Source organism: Triticum urartu, chromosome 5A (assembly GCF_056163025.1).
Source record: "Triticum urartu cultivar PI428250 chromosome 5A, HENAU_Tu73, whole genome shotgun sequence".
Taxonomy (NCBI): domain Eukaryota; kingdom Viridiplantae; phylum Streptophyta; class Magnoliopsida; order Poales; family Poaceae; genus Triticum; species Triticum urartu.
In genome coordinates, this window is record NC_141877.1 from 152,135,585 (window position 1) to 152,148,092 (window position 12,508).

The window sequence follows — 12,508 nt, forward strand, 5'->3', positions numbered from 1 at the left end:
ACCACTACTTCCCTCGACGACCCATGAACGACTACTTCCTCTACTTCCCTCGACGAACTCGAACTGTCCCGTTTGCATGCTTTAAAGGTATACCGCCGAGAACGACCGCCCGTGGACGAATGCATGTGTGGTGTATGAGATGCCCGTGTTTGCTTCGTGTCAGAGTTGTTCGTTGCACGAAGCCCCTCTTTTGCCTTGCCACCGTCATGTGGGACACCCGGTATCCGGGAGCACCCCACCATCCTTGCATGACATGCTCCCGTCACTTTTCCTTTTGCACCGGTATCCCCATGAGCTACCGGATCATTGGAATGTTGCCGTGGCATCATTTCCGTTTCGCCGCTGTGGCACCAGTCCTGTTATCGTTGCCGTGCACCCCTTTTGTTTCCGCCACGATGAAAAATGCTTCTTAATATGCTCTTATCAACTTATTCATAAAAATTGCATAAACTTGTCCATGTCAGCCGCATCATGATAAAAACAATTAAAATGTTTAAATTGTTGTTGCAATAAATTAATAAGGCATATGGGGATTTACAAGATTTGTTGTTTGTTATATCTGGCCTCATTTAAAATTGTTTAGATAGATAATTCCTTTATGCTTCACCTCTTGCCATGCTAACAACATTTAATCTTGTTGGGTACATAAATGAGAGAGAACTAAATAAGTCATGTGGTGTTTTCTTAAATATGCAACTCCGTTGCATAATGAGCTCCACTTAATTTGTAGGATTGTTTGTGCACTTTGCCATGCCATGCCTCATTAAATTGGACATGCATCATACTTGTTTGCGCATCATGCCATGCTTATGTGGTCGTTGTTTACTATGTTGTTTGCTTTCTTTCCGGTGTTGCTTCTTCGGGTTAGTTCCGATAACGTCGCGTTTGTGAGGATTCTTTGACTACGTCCGTTTGTCTTCTTCATGGACTCGTTCTTCTTCCTTGCGGGATTTCAGGAAAGATGACTATACCCTCGAAATCAATTCTATCTTTTCTTGCTAGTTGCTCGCTCTTTTGCTATGCCTATGCTGCGATACCTACCACTTGCTTATCATGCCTCCTATATTGTTGAACCAAGCCTCTAACCCACCTTGTCCTAGCAAACCGTTGTTTGGCTATGTTACCACTTTGCTCAGCCCCTCTTATAGCGTTGTTAGTTGCAGGTGAAGATTGAAGTTTGTTCCTTGTTGGAATATGGAGATGTTGTTCCTTGTTGGAACATGGTTACTTGTTGGGATATCACGATATATCTTATTTAATTAATGCATCTATATACTTGGTAAAGGGTGGAAGGCTCGGCCTTATGCCTGGTGTTTTGTTCCATTCTTGCCGCCCTAGTTTCTGTCATATCGGTGTGATGTTCCCGGATTTTGTGTTCCTTACGCGGTTGGGCTATTATGGGAACCCCTTGACAGTTCGCCTTGAATAAAACTCCTCCAGCAATGCCCAACATTGGTTTTACCATTTGCCACCAGCCCTTTTCTTTTCTCTTGGGAGTCGCGCTCCTGAGGGTCATCATTATTTTACCCCCCCGGGCTAGTGCTCCTCTGAGTGTTGGTCCACCTCGTCAGCCGCCGGTGGCCACCAGGGGCAACTCTGGGCTGGCCTACCGGAAGTTTAGACAATCTGAGTGTGCCCTGAGAACGAGATATGTGCAGCTCCTATCGGGATTTGTCAGCACATTCGAGCGGTGTTGCTGGACTTGTTTTACCATTGTCGAGGATGTCTTGTAACCGGGATTCCGAGTCTGATCGGGTCTTCCCGCTAGAAGGAATATCCTTCGTTGACCGTGAGAGCTTGTGATGGGCTAAGTTGGGACACCCCTGCTGGGATTGAACTTTCGAAAGCCGTGCCCGTGGTTATGGGCAGATGGGAATTTGTTAACGTTAGGTTGTAGAAAACTTGAAGTTGACTTTAATTAAAATACATAAACCGCGTGTGTAACCGTGATGGTCTCTTTTCGGCGGAGTCCAGGAAGTGAACACGGTGTTGGAGTTATGCTTGACGTAGGTTGTTCTAGGATCACTTCTTGATCATAGTTTCTCGACCGTGCTTTTGCCTTCTCTTCTCGCTCTCTTTTGCGTATGTTAGCCACCATATATGCTAGTCTCTTGCTGCAACTCCACCTCATACCTTTTACCTTACCTATAAGCTTAAATAGTCTTGATCGCGAGGGTGCGAGATTGCTGAGTCCCCGTGACTCACAGATACTTCCAAAACCAGTTTGCAGGTGCCGTTGAACTGTGCAGGTGACGCAACCAAGCTCAAGGAGGAGCTCGATGAAGATCTTTTCCTTTGTGTTGTTTCGTTCTAGTTGATCAGTAGTGGAGCCCAGTCGGGACGATCGGGGATCTGTGTAGCATTTGGGGTAGTCTTCTTTTGTTTTGGCTCCATAGTCGGGCCTTGATTGTATTTGGATGATGTAATGCTTTATTCATGTAATTGTGTGAAGTGGCGAGTGTAAGCCAACTATGTATCTCTTTCCCTTATGTATTACTTGGGTTGTGTGAAGATTACCTCACTTGCGACATTGCTTTCAATGCGGTTATGCCTCTAAGTCGTGCTCCGACACGTGGGAGATATAGTCGCATCGAGGGTGTTACATCTGTGTGCCACTGGTTGGCAATCTCCTCTGGATCCCACTGATAAACTGACTGCCGATAAGTATCAAGGGGTGGCTCCGGCTCGGGCTCTGGAGCTGATGTCAGGCTCTGGTAAGCATGAATGGCCTCTAGCAGAACAAGGTACATGCCTGAAAATATGTTGAACAAAGAAGGAGCAGAAAAGGTAATAGTCTCAAGTAATCTTTATCAAATATCAATCTATATTTAAGCATCTTCTTCTTATTCTTAACAATAAAATCATGTGCTACCATACTCTTATAATCTAGAAAAATAGGAGGAAACAACTTTTCCTCTTTCTCATAATGCCTAATAGGTATGTTAAAGTGTGCAGCAAGGCGCGTGGCAAAGATGCCTCCAAAGATGGGACCCTTTGTACGGTTCAGATTTAACCATTTAGCAACAATAGCGCCTAAACTAAAAGTGGTATCACGAAACAAAGCATGGCGCAAAATAACAATATCAGGGGCACTAAGATTTCCAGTGTTCCCGCGACCAATTAAGCATCTACTAGCAAATATTGCAAAGTAACGTAGAACAGGAAAATGTATGCTAGTAATTCTTGCATTGGAAACCTTCCTTGTTTACAACAATCATATCAATAAACCCCTCCGCATCATTACGATATGGTTCCTCTATGCTGCCCTCAAATGGCAACTTGCAAACCGCACAAAAATCATAAAGTGACATCTCCTTATACTCATCATACAAATAAAAATCCACATAAGGTGGCGACCTCCTAGCATGGAAATGAAAATTTTGCACAAAGATATTAGTCAGTAAGATATACTGTTCGTGCTGGTCGCGGAGGAAGTCGATGAGGCCCACATTCTTAGCCAAATAATAGAAGTCATCATGAATCCCGGCTGCTCTCAAGAACTCATCACAAGGCCATTCGCACGGCCGAACCTCCATAGTGCGAGGGAGATTATATTTGGGCTTCTTATTCTCTTCACTTTGCTTATCCTTCGAGCTTCGGCTAAAGAGCCCCTCAAAAATCTCTTCATCAATTTCTGAAAATTTCTGAAAATTTCAGTAACTTAAAATAAAAGTGAATCACACTCAACAAGATTGATAGCAACTACTCCTACAAGTGCCTAGAGGCCATATCATGCATTAAAACTACTTTGGACCACACAAATTTGACATGCAAGCTCAAGAACAGGGTCACCTAAGCAGCAAAAATTTGCAATAAATAAAACACTAGAGCAAAAACTAATTGGACCATTGGAGGAGTCACATACCGAAGAACAATCCCCCAAAGCAGTTTTGTGAATGGAGCTTTGCGCAAGGAGATCGAAAATGGCAGCAAGATGAGCTAGAACACGGGTTTGAGTTATGTGGTGATTTTTCTAGAGGAAGGAGTGCATGGGTGCAAGAATAATTGGAGGGGACCCACGTGGGGTCTACGAGGCAGGGGCGCACCCAGGGGGGTGGGCGCACCCTTCACCCTCATGGGCACATGGTGGGTCCCCTGGTTGTGTTCCTAGTGCCAGTAATTCTTAAATATTCTAGAAAAAATCATATTTCATTTTAGGGACATTTGGAGAACTTTTATTTTCGGGGTATTTTTTATTGCAAGGATAATTCAGAAAGCAGACAAAAAAAATACTATTTTTGCTTTATTTACTCTAAATAACTGAAAGTAAAAGGAGGGTACATAGAGTTGTGCTTTATAAATTCATCCATCTCATTCTCATCAAAAGGAATCCAATAACAAGGTTGATCAAGTCTTGTTAACAAACTCTTTCCGAATTGCATGAAACCAAAGAATTTTCAAATAACACTAGGTTACCTCAATTGGGATATGCACATCCCCAACAATAAGAATATCATATTTCTTCTTAACAGTAGGAAGAGGAAATTCAAAACCTCCAATAGTAATCATTGAAATTTTCCAATAGAATTGATACTATGGACTTGAGGTTGTTTCCTCAGTGAGTGTACCATATGCTCATTACCATTAACATGAAAAGTAACATTGCCTTTGTTGCAATCAATAACAGCCCCTGCAATATTCAAAAAGGGTCTACTAAGAATAATAGACATACTATCGTCCTCGGGAATATCAAGAATAACAAAGTCCGTTAAAATAGTAACGTTGTGCAACCACAACAGGCACATCCTCACAAATACCGACAAGTATAGTAGTTGATTTATCATCCATTTGCAAAGATATTTCAGTACATGTCAACTTGTTCAAATCAAGTCTACGATATAAAGAGAGAGGCATAACACTAACACCGGCTCCGAGATCACATAAAGCAGTTTTAACATAGTTTCTCTTAATGGAGCATGGTATAGTTGGTACTCCTGGATCTCCTAGTTTCTTTGGTATTCCACCCTTAAAAGTGTAATTAGCAAGCATAGTGGAAATTTCAACTTCTGGTATCTTTCTTTTATTAGCATAAGGGTTCATTTTAAGCATATCAGTCAAACGCATGGGCAAAAAGATGGTTTAGGAGGAAAAGGCATGGGTTTCTGAACCCATGGTTCTCTTTCTTTACTGTGCTTCCTCGCAACAAAGTCTCTCTTGTCATAATGTTGATTCTTTGATTGTGGGTTATCAAGATCAACAACAGGTTCAATCTCTACATCATTGTTATTGCTAGGTTGGGCATCAACATGAACATCATCATTAATACTATCACTAGGTTCATGTTCATTACCAGATTGTGTTTCAGCATCAGAAATAGAAATATCATTGGGATTCTCAGGTGTGTCTACAACAGGTTCACTACAAGCATGCAAAGTCCTATCATTTTTCTTTTTCTGCTTTTTAGAAGGACTAGGTGCATCAACATTAGTTCTCTGAGAATCTTGCTCAATTCTCTTAGCGTGGCCCTCGGGATACAAAGGTTCCTAAGTCATTGTACCCCCTCTAGTTATAACTCTAACATCATTATCATTTTTCTTATTATTCAATTCATTGAGCAAATCCTTCTGAGCTTTAAGCACTTGTTCTACTTGAGTTGTAACCATAGAAGCATGTTTACTAATAAGTTTAGGTTCACCTTTAACTCTAGACATATAATCACTCAAGGGTTCAACCGTATAAGCATTGCGTTTCAATTGTCTACCAACATAAGCATTGAAGTTTTCTTGTTTAACAATAAAATTATCAAACTCATCTAAGCGTTGGCTAGTAGACTTATAATGAGGAATATCACCTTCATCAAATCTATAGAGAGAATTTACCTTTACTACATGTGTCGGGTTATCAAGACCATGTATCTCTTCAATAGGTGGTAAATTCTTAACATCTTCAGCTTTAATACCTTTTTCTTTCATAGATTTCTTTACCTCTTGCATATCTTCAGGACTGAGAAATAGAATACCCCTTTTCTTCGGAGTTGTCTTAGGAGTTGGTTCAGGAAGTGTCCAATCATTTTCATTACTCAACATATTATTCAATAGCAATTCAGCTTGATCATCAGTTCTTTCCCTGAAAACACAACCATCACAACTATCCAGGTGGTCTTTGGAAGCATCGGTTAGTCCATTATAAAAGATATCAAGTACTTCATTTTTCTTGAGAGGATGATCAGGCAAAGCATTAAGTAATCGGAGAAGCCTCCCCCAAGCTTGTGGGAGACACTCTTCTTCAATTTGCACAAAATTATATATTTCCCTTAAGGCAGCTTGTTTCTTATGAGCGGGGAAATATTTAGCAGAGAAGTAATAAATCATATCATGGGGACTACGCACGCAACCAGGATCAAGAGAATTAAACCTTGTTTTACCATCACCCTTTAATGAGAACGGAAATAACTTAAGGATAACGTAATAGCGAGTTTTCTCATCATTAGTGAACATGGTGGCTATATCATTTAATTTAGTTAGATGTGCCACAACAGTTTCAGATTCATAGCCATAGAAAGGATTAGATTCAACCAAAGTAATTGACTCAGGATCGACAGAGAAATCATAATCCTTATCGGAAATACAGATAGGTGAAGTAGCAAAAGCAGGGTCATATTTCATTCTAGCATTCAAAGACTTTTCCTTCAGCTTACCTAATAATTTCTTAAGATGATATATCATTGCAAGCTAAAAAGTCTCTAGCAGTTTCTTCATCTATAACATAACCCTCAGGCACAACAAGCAATTCATATCTAGGGGAGAATCTTCATCATCACTTTCATCAATATTATCAGTTTCAATAATTTCATTCTCTCTAACCCTAGCAAGTTGTTCATCAAGAAATTCACCTAGTGGCACAGTATTGTCAAGCATAGAAGTAGTTTCATCATAAGTATCATGGAAAGCAGAAGTGGCATCATCAATAACATGCGACATATCAAAATGAATAGCAGGAGTAGGTGTCGCAAGTTTACTCAAAATAGAAGGTGAATCAAGTGCAGAGCTAGATGATAGTTCCTTACCTCCCCTCGTAGTTGAGGGAAAAATCTTAGTTCTTTTATCTTTCAAGTTCTTCATAGTGATCAGCAGATATAAATCCCAAGTGACTCAAAGAATAGAGCTATGCTCCCCGGCAACGGCGCCAGAAAATAGTCTTGATAACCCACAAGCACTACAAAAAAAGACACATCCGTGACATTTTGGGCCGAACAATTTTTTTTTCTGTCATACATATGACACTTCTATGATGATCATTGTGACAAAACCCGGTATCATCATAGATGTGGTGGGCTCCTACTTCTATGACAAAAACTCATGACAGAAAATGGGCTTTTCGTCCTAGGCGGGCCGGAGACGCAGCTACATGACATTCTTTGGGCCGTCCAAGATGGAAAAAACCATGGTAGAAGCGCGGGCGAGGAAAATTTTGTGGAGTTCCCAGTTACGGTGGGAGGTCTGGGGCCGAGCGATGCGCGTTTCTCTCGTACACGTACGCGCGTGTGTGTGAGGCATTGGCTCTAACTGAACCCAAGCGAGGCGTTGGGCTCTAACTGAACCCGAGCGATTGCACTGCAGGCTACGCGTTACTGAACCCGAGCGATCGATGGATGGCTGTTAACTGAACCCGATTGAGCGATTCCTTCGCTACTGCTGTTAACTGAAGCCGATCGATGCTGCCTCTGGGATGAACAGTGAGCGTTGCGGGGGGGGGGGGTGGATGAACAGTGAGTGGTGGCGTTGCCTCTGGATGAACAGGACCACGTGGTGTGGTGGAGGGATGGATGAACAATAGACGGTGGAGGGGTGCCCGTGGAGGGGTGGTTGAACAGGAGCCCGTGGTGTGGAGGGCTGGATGAGCAGTAGACGGTGGAGGGGTGCCCGTGGAGGGGTGGTTGAACAGTAGCCGGTGGAGTAGCGCGCGGTGGAGGATGGATGAACAGGAGCCCGTGGAGGCTGGAGGAGGTTGACGGTGGAGATGAACAGTATCCCGTGGAGTCCCGTTTTGCGATACGCCACACCCCTCCCGATGAACAGGACCCCTGTTTTGACCATAGGAGGTCTGTTTCGTCCGTTTTGCGGTACGCCACACCCCTCCCGATCAACAAGACCCCCGTTTCGACCATAGGAGGTCCGTTTCGTCCGTTTTGTGGTATGCCACACCCTTCCCGATCAACAGGACCCCCGTTTCGACCGTAAGAGGTTCGTTTCCTCCGTTTTGCGGTATGCTAGACCCCTCTCGATCAACGGGACCCCATTCCGAACGTAGGAGGTCTGTTTCCTCCGTTGTGCGGTACGCCAGGCCTCGTTTCAATCGCCTGTTCCATCCAAGCCCTCCCGATGAACACGACCACGCATTCTGTTCTGACCCAGCCGGTTGGCTCCCACGCGTTCTGTTGCCTCCCGATGAACACGACGCATTCCGTTACCTCCCCATGAACACGACACATTCCGTTGCCTCCCCATGAACACGACGACGACGCTGTTTCTCTGTTTCGACCCAGCCATGTACACGAGCCCTGGCCGTACGTATGCGCGAGTAGGCGTTTGAGACCCCGCCCGTATGTACACATACGTGGCCATATTTTCTTTCTTGCACCCTGGCCGCTGTACGTACGTGTACATGCTACGTGCGCGCCTCTACTACGACACGTACGCGCCTCTACTACAACACGTGTGCGCCTCTACATCCTCCAGTATATATGTACGTACACGTTCGAGACCAGAATGACAACGCTACGTATGCTTCAACCAGGTGGCTCCCGACTGCCAGGAACTTCCTTGGCCGCGAAGATGTAGCTGGTGGGTCCCAGCAATCAGGGGGGCGAATCATTTTTTTTGCCCAGACGCACTTCCTTGCGTGCGAAGATGTAGCTGGTGGGTCCCAGCAGTCAGGGGCAAACGTTTTTTTGCGAAATACGGTGGCCCGTCTGGTGGGTCCCCGCTGTCAGGTGGAGGAATAATTAGTTTGCACGTAATAATGAGGCACTTCCTTGCTGCGGCCGTGGACCCAACTGTCAGCCTCTCCACGTACAGTCCACGTCCGATGGAAGCCGTTCCATGACCATGTTGACCATGCCGCGCCGAGAGCACCAGGGCGGTGGACGACGGCGAGGCCTAGGAAGGGGATGACGCGGAGCCGGGGTAGACGCGAAAGTGGGTGCCCATGCGTAGAGGAGTACTAGGGTTCACTGGTTCACTGCGGTGTGAGGCTGCCATCGCCGCAGAATAAGAGGGGTGTGGGTGAGTAGAGGGATGGCCTGGCCAGCAGTGGGAGTAGTAGGGGGCGGTGAAGCCTCCGTCGCATCACAGCCGGCCACGGGAGGCAGGAGCACGAGGCTCGACCAGTGCTGGTTTGGGCGGCTGGAGCAAGAAGACCAGAGGTTGAAGAAGCACTACGGCTGTTGGATGGACATTGTACGGTCACTGGAGCTAGAATCGTGCATATTGACTAAGTTTACAAAGCCCTCCGTCCCCGTAAACTTAGTAGGCCCACAAGTCAGCCTGCCACTATACTGGGTCCCAGCTAACAGGGGGAGTATTCATTTTTTTATGCGTAATAAGGAGGCACTTCCTTGCGAGCGAAGATATAGCTGGTGGGTCCGAGCTGTCAGCGGCGGTAACGGTTTTTTCACGAAATACAGAGGCCCTTTCGGTGGGTCCCTGATGTCACGTGGAGGAATCATTATTTTGCGCGTAATAAGGAGGCATTTCCTTGCATGCGGCCGTGGACCCAGCTATCGGCCTCTCCACGTACAGTCCACTTCAGATGCATGTCGGTCGTTGACCATGTTGACCAGGCTGCGCTGAGAGCACCAGGGCGGTGGACGACGGCGAGGCCTAGGAAAGGAACGACACGGAGGCAGGGAAGACTCGGCAGTTGTTTCCCACGCGGAGGGGAGTACGACTGTACGAAGGTTTACTAGTTTGTTTGCCATCGCCGGAGAATAATAGCAGGTGTGGGTGAGTAGAGGGATGACTAGGCCAGCGATGGGAGTACGGTGGGGCGGTGAGGCCTGCGCGGCAGCAGAGCCGGCCGCGGGGAGGAGGGAGCAGGTAGTCCCGCTGGCGCTTGTTTGAGCGGCTGGAGCAGGAAGAGCAGAGATTGAAGAAGCACGACGGCCGTTGGATGGCCATCCAACAGTCACTGCTTGTGTGTCAACCTTTTTTTAGGAAAGCCTCAAATATGTGGAAAACAACATACAGCCCATCTGCCATTATTTCTAATAATTTACAACCCATTTGCTAATTATTAAGGTTTTTTTGGAGCCCATATTCTTTTTGTTAGCATTACAGCCCATATTGTGGCCACGGTTAAAAAATTAAATGAAATTTTGCATATTTTGGTGCGGTCCGAACTGTTTTTAATCCAGAAATTTTGACTCACATTCAAAATGATTTTAAAAATAAATGTATATCAATATAAAATCCAACAAATTCTCCACACATAAAAATTAATGTAATTTAAAATCTCGAAATGAAAAAAAAGATATTTGAAACTAATTGCCGGTTTGATGTGTTTTAAAAATGTACATCCCATTTCTCATTACCGATGGGCCATTTTCTCGGCCAGCCGAATGAAAGCTCTCCTCGTCTTGAAAGATTTGCAACCCAACAGGCCTGACAAAGCGACTTACTTGGTAAATCACAAAAAACTGGGCTGTGGTCGTGGACCCAGCTGTCAGCCTCTCCATGTATAGCACTCTTCCGATGGAAGTCGTTCCATGACCACGTTGACCACGCCGCGCGGAGAGCACCATGGCGGTGGACGACAGCGAGGCCTAGGAAGGGGACGACGCGGAGCCGGGGAAGACGCGGCAGCGGAAGCCCGCGCGGAGAGGAGTACGAGGGTTCACTGGTTCAGCTGCGGTGTGAGGCTGCCGTCGCCGCAGGGCCTGGCCAGCGGTGGGAATAGTAGGGGGCGGTGAGGCCCCCGTGGCAGCACAGCCGGCCACGGGAGGCAGGAGCATGTGGCACGACCGGCGCTGCTTCGAGCGGCTGGAGTAAGAAGACCAGAGGTTGAAGAAGCACTACGGTCGTTAGATGGACATCGTACGGTCAGTGGAGCTAGAATCGTTCATATTGACTAAGTTGACAAAGCCCTTCGTCCCCGTCAACTTAGTAGGCCCACAAGTCAGCCTCCCACCAAGGTGGGTCCTAGCTAGCCGGGGGAGTATTCATTTTTTTGTGCATAATAAGGAGGCACTTCCGGTGGGTCTGAGCTGACAGCGGGGGGAATGTTTTTTTCGCGAAATACGGTGGCTCGTCAGGTGGGTCCCAGCAGTCAGGGGGCAAACGTTTTTTTTGCAAAATACGGTGGCCCGTCCAGTGGGTCCCTGCTGTCAGTTGGAGGAATCATTATTTTCCGCGTAATAAGGAGGCACTTGCTTGCTATGGCCGTGGACCCAGCTGAGACTCTCCACGTACAGTATACTTCCGATGGAAGTCGTTCCTTGACCATGTTGACCTTGCCGCGTTCCGTTGCATGCATGCGTCCATGGGCGTGGTGGGCGTGGTGCGTCCCCACTGTCAGCCTCTCACGTATAGTCATCTTCCGATGACTCTCGGTTGTTGACCACGTTGACCACACCGTGCCGAGCGCACCCAGACTGGAACGACCCGGAGATGGGGAAGGCGGGGCAGTGGAGTCATAGATGGAGAGGAGTGGGAAACTTCACTGGTTCGGGTGCGTGGTAGCACAGCCGCGGTGCCACCCACGGGAGACAGGAGCAAGAACAGAGGTTGAAGAAGGAGCATGGCTGTTGGATTAGCATCCAACGGTCCAGGTGCTAGAATCATTTGTTGATTAAGTTGACAAAGTCATGCATACACGTCCGCTTAGTAGGCCCACAAGTCAGGCACCAAATCTGACGGGTCCCAGCTGTCAATGGGATGAATATTTTTTCGCAAAACAAGGTGGTACTTCCTTCTGTGCGAAGATACAGCCGGTGGGTCCCAGTTGTCAGGTGGAGGAAACATTTTTTTCAGCTTAATAAGGAGAAACTTTCCTTGCGTGCGACCATGGACCTCGTGGGTCCCAGCCGTCAGGCTCTCCACAGACACTCCTCTTCCGATGACTCTCGTTTGTTGACCATGCCGCACCGAATGCAGCGAGGCAGTGGACGATGGTGAGGCCCCGGACGGGAATGACTCAGAGATGGGAAAACGCCGCAGTGGAGTCGCAGATTGAGAGGAGGAGAAGGGTTATAACTGGTTCTGTTGCGGTGTGGGGCTGTAGTCTGTGGAGAATAACAGGAGGTGTCGAGGGGTGGAGGGATAGCCTGGCCGGCGGTGGGGTAGCGCTTCGCAGCGATGCGTGCTAACCAGAGCCGCTAGCCGCCGGAGGCCGGACCAGGCGGTCTTGGCGACACTAGAAGAAGAAGACGAGAGATTGAAGGTGCATGCTGGCCGTTGGATATAAATCCAATGGCTGTGGATGACACAATCATTTGTTGACCAAGTTGACAACGCCCTGCGTAGGCTTCGACCTATTGGCCCACATGTCAGCTTGCAAAAATGTGGCATAT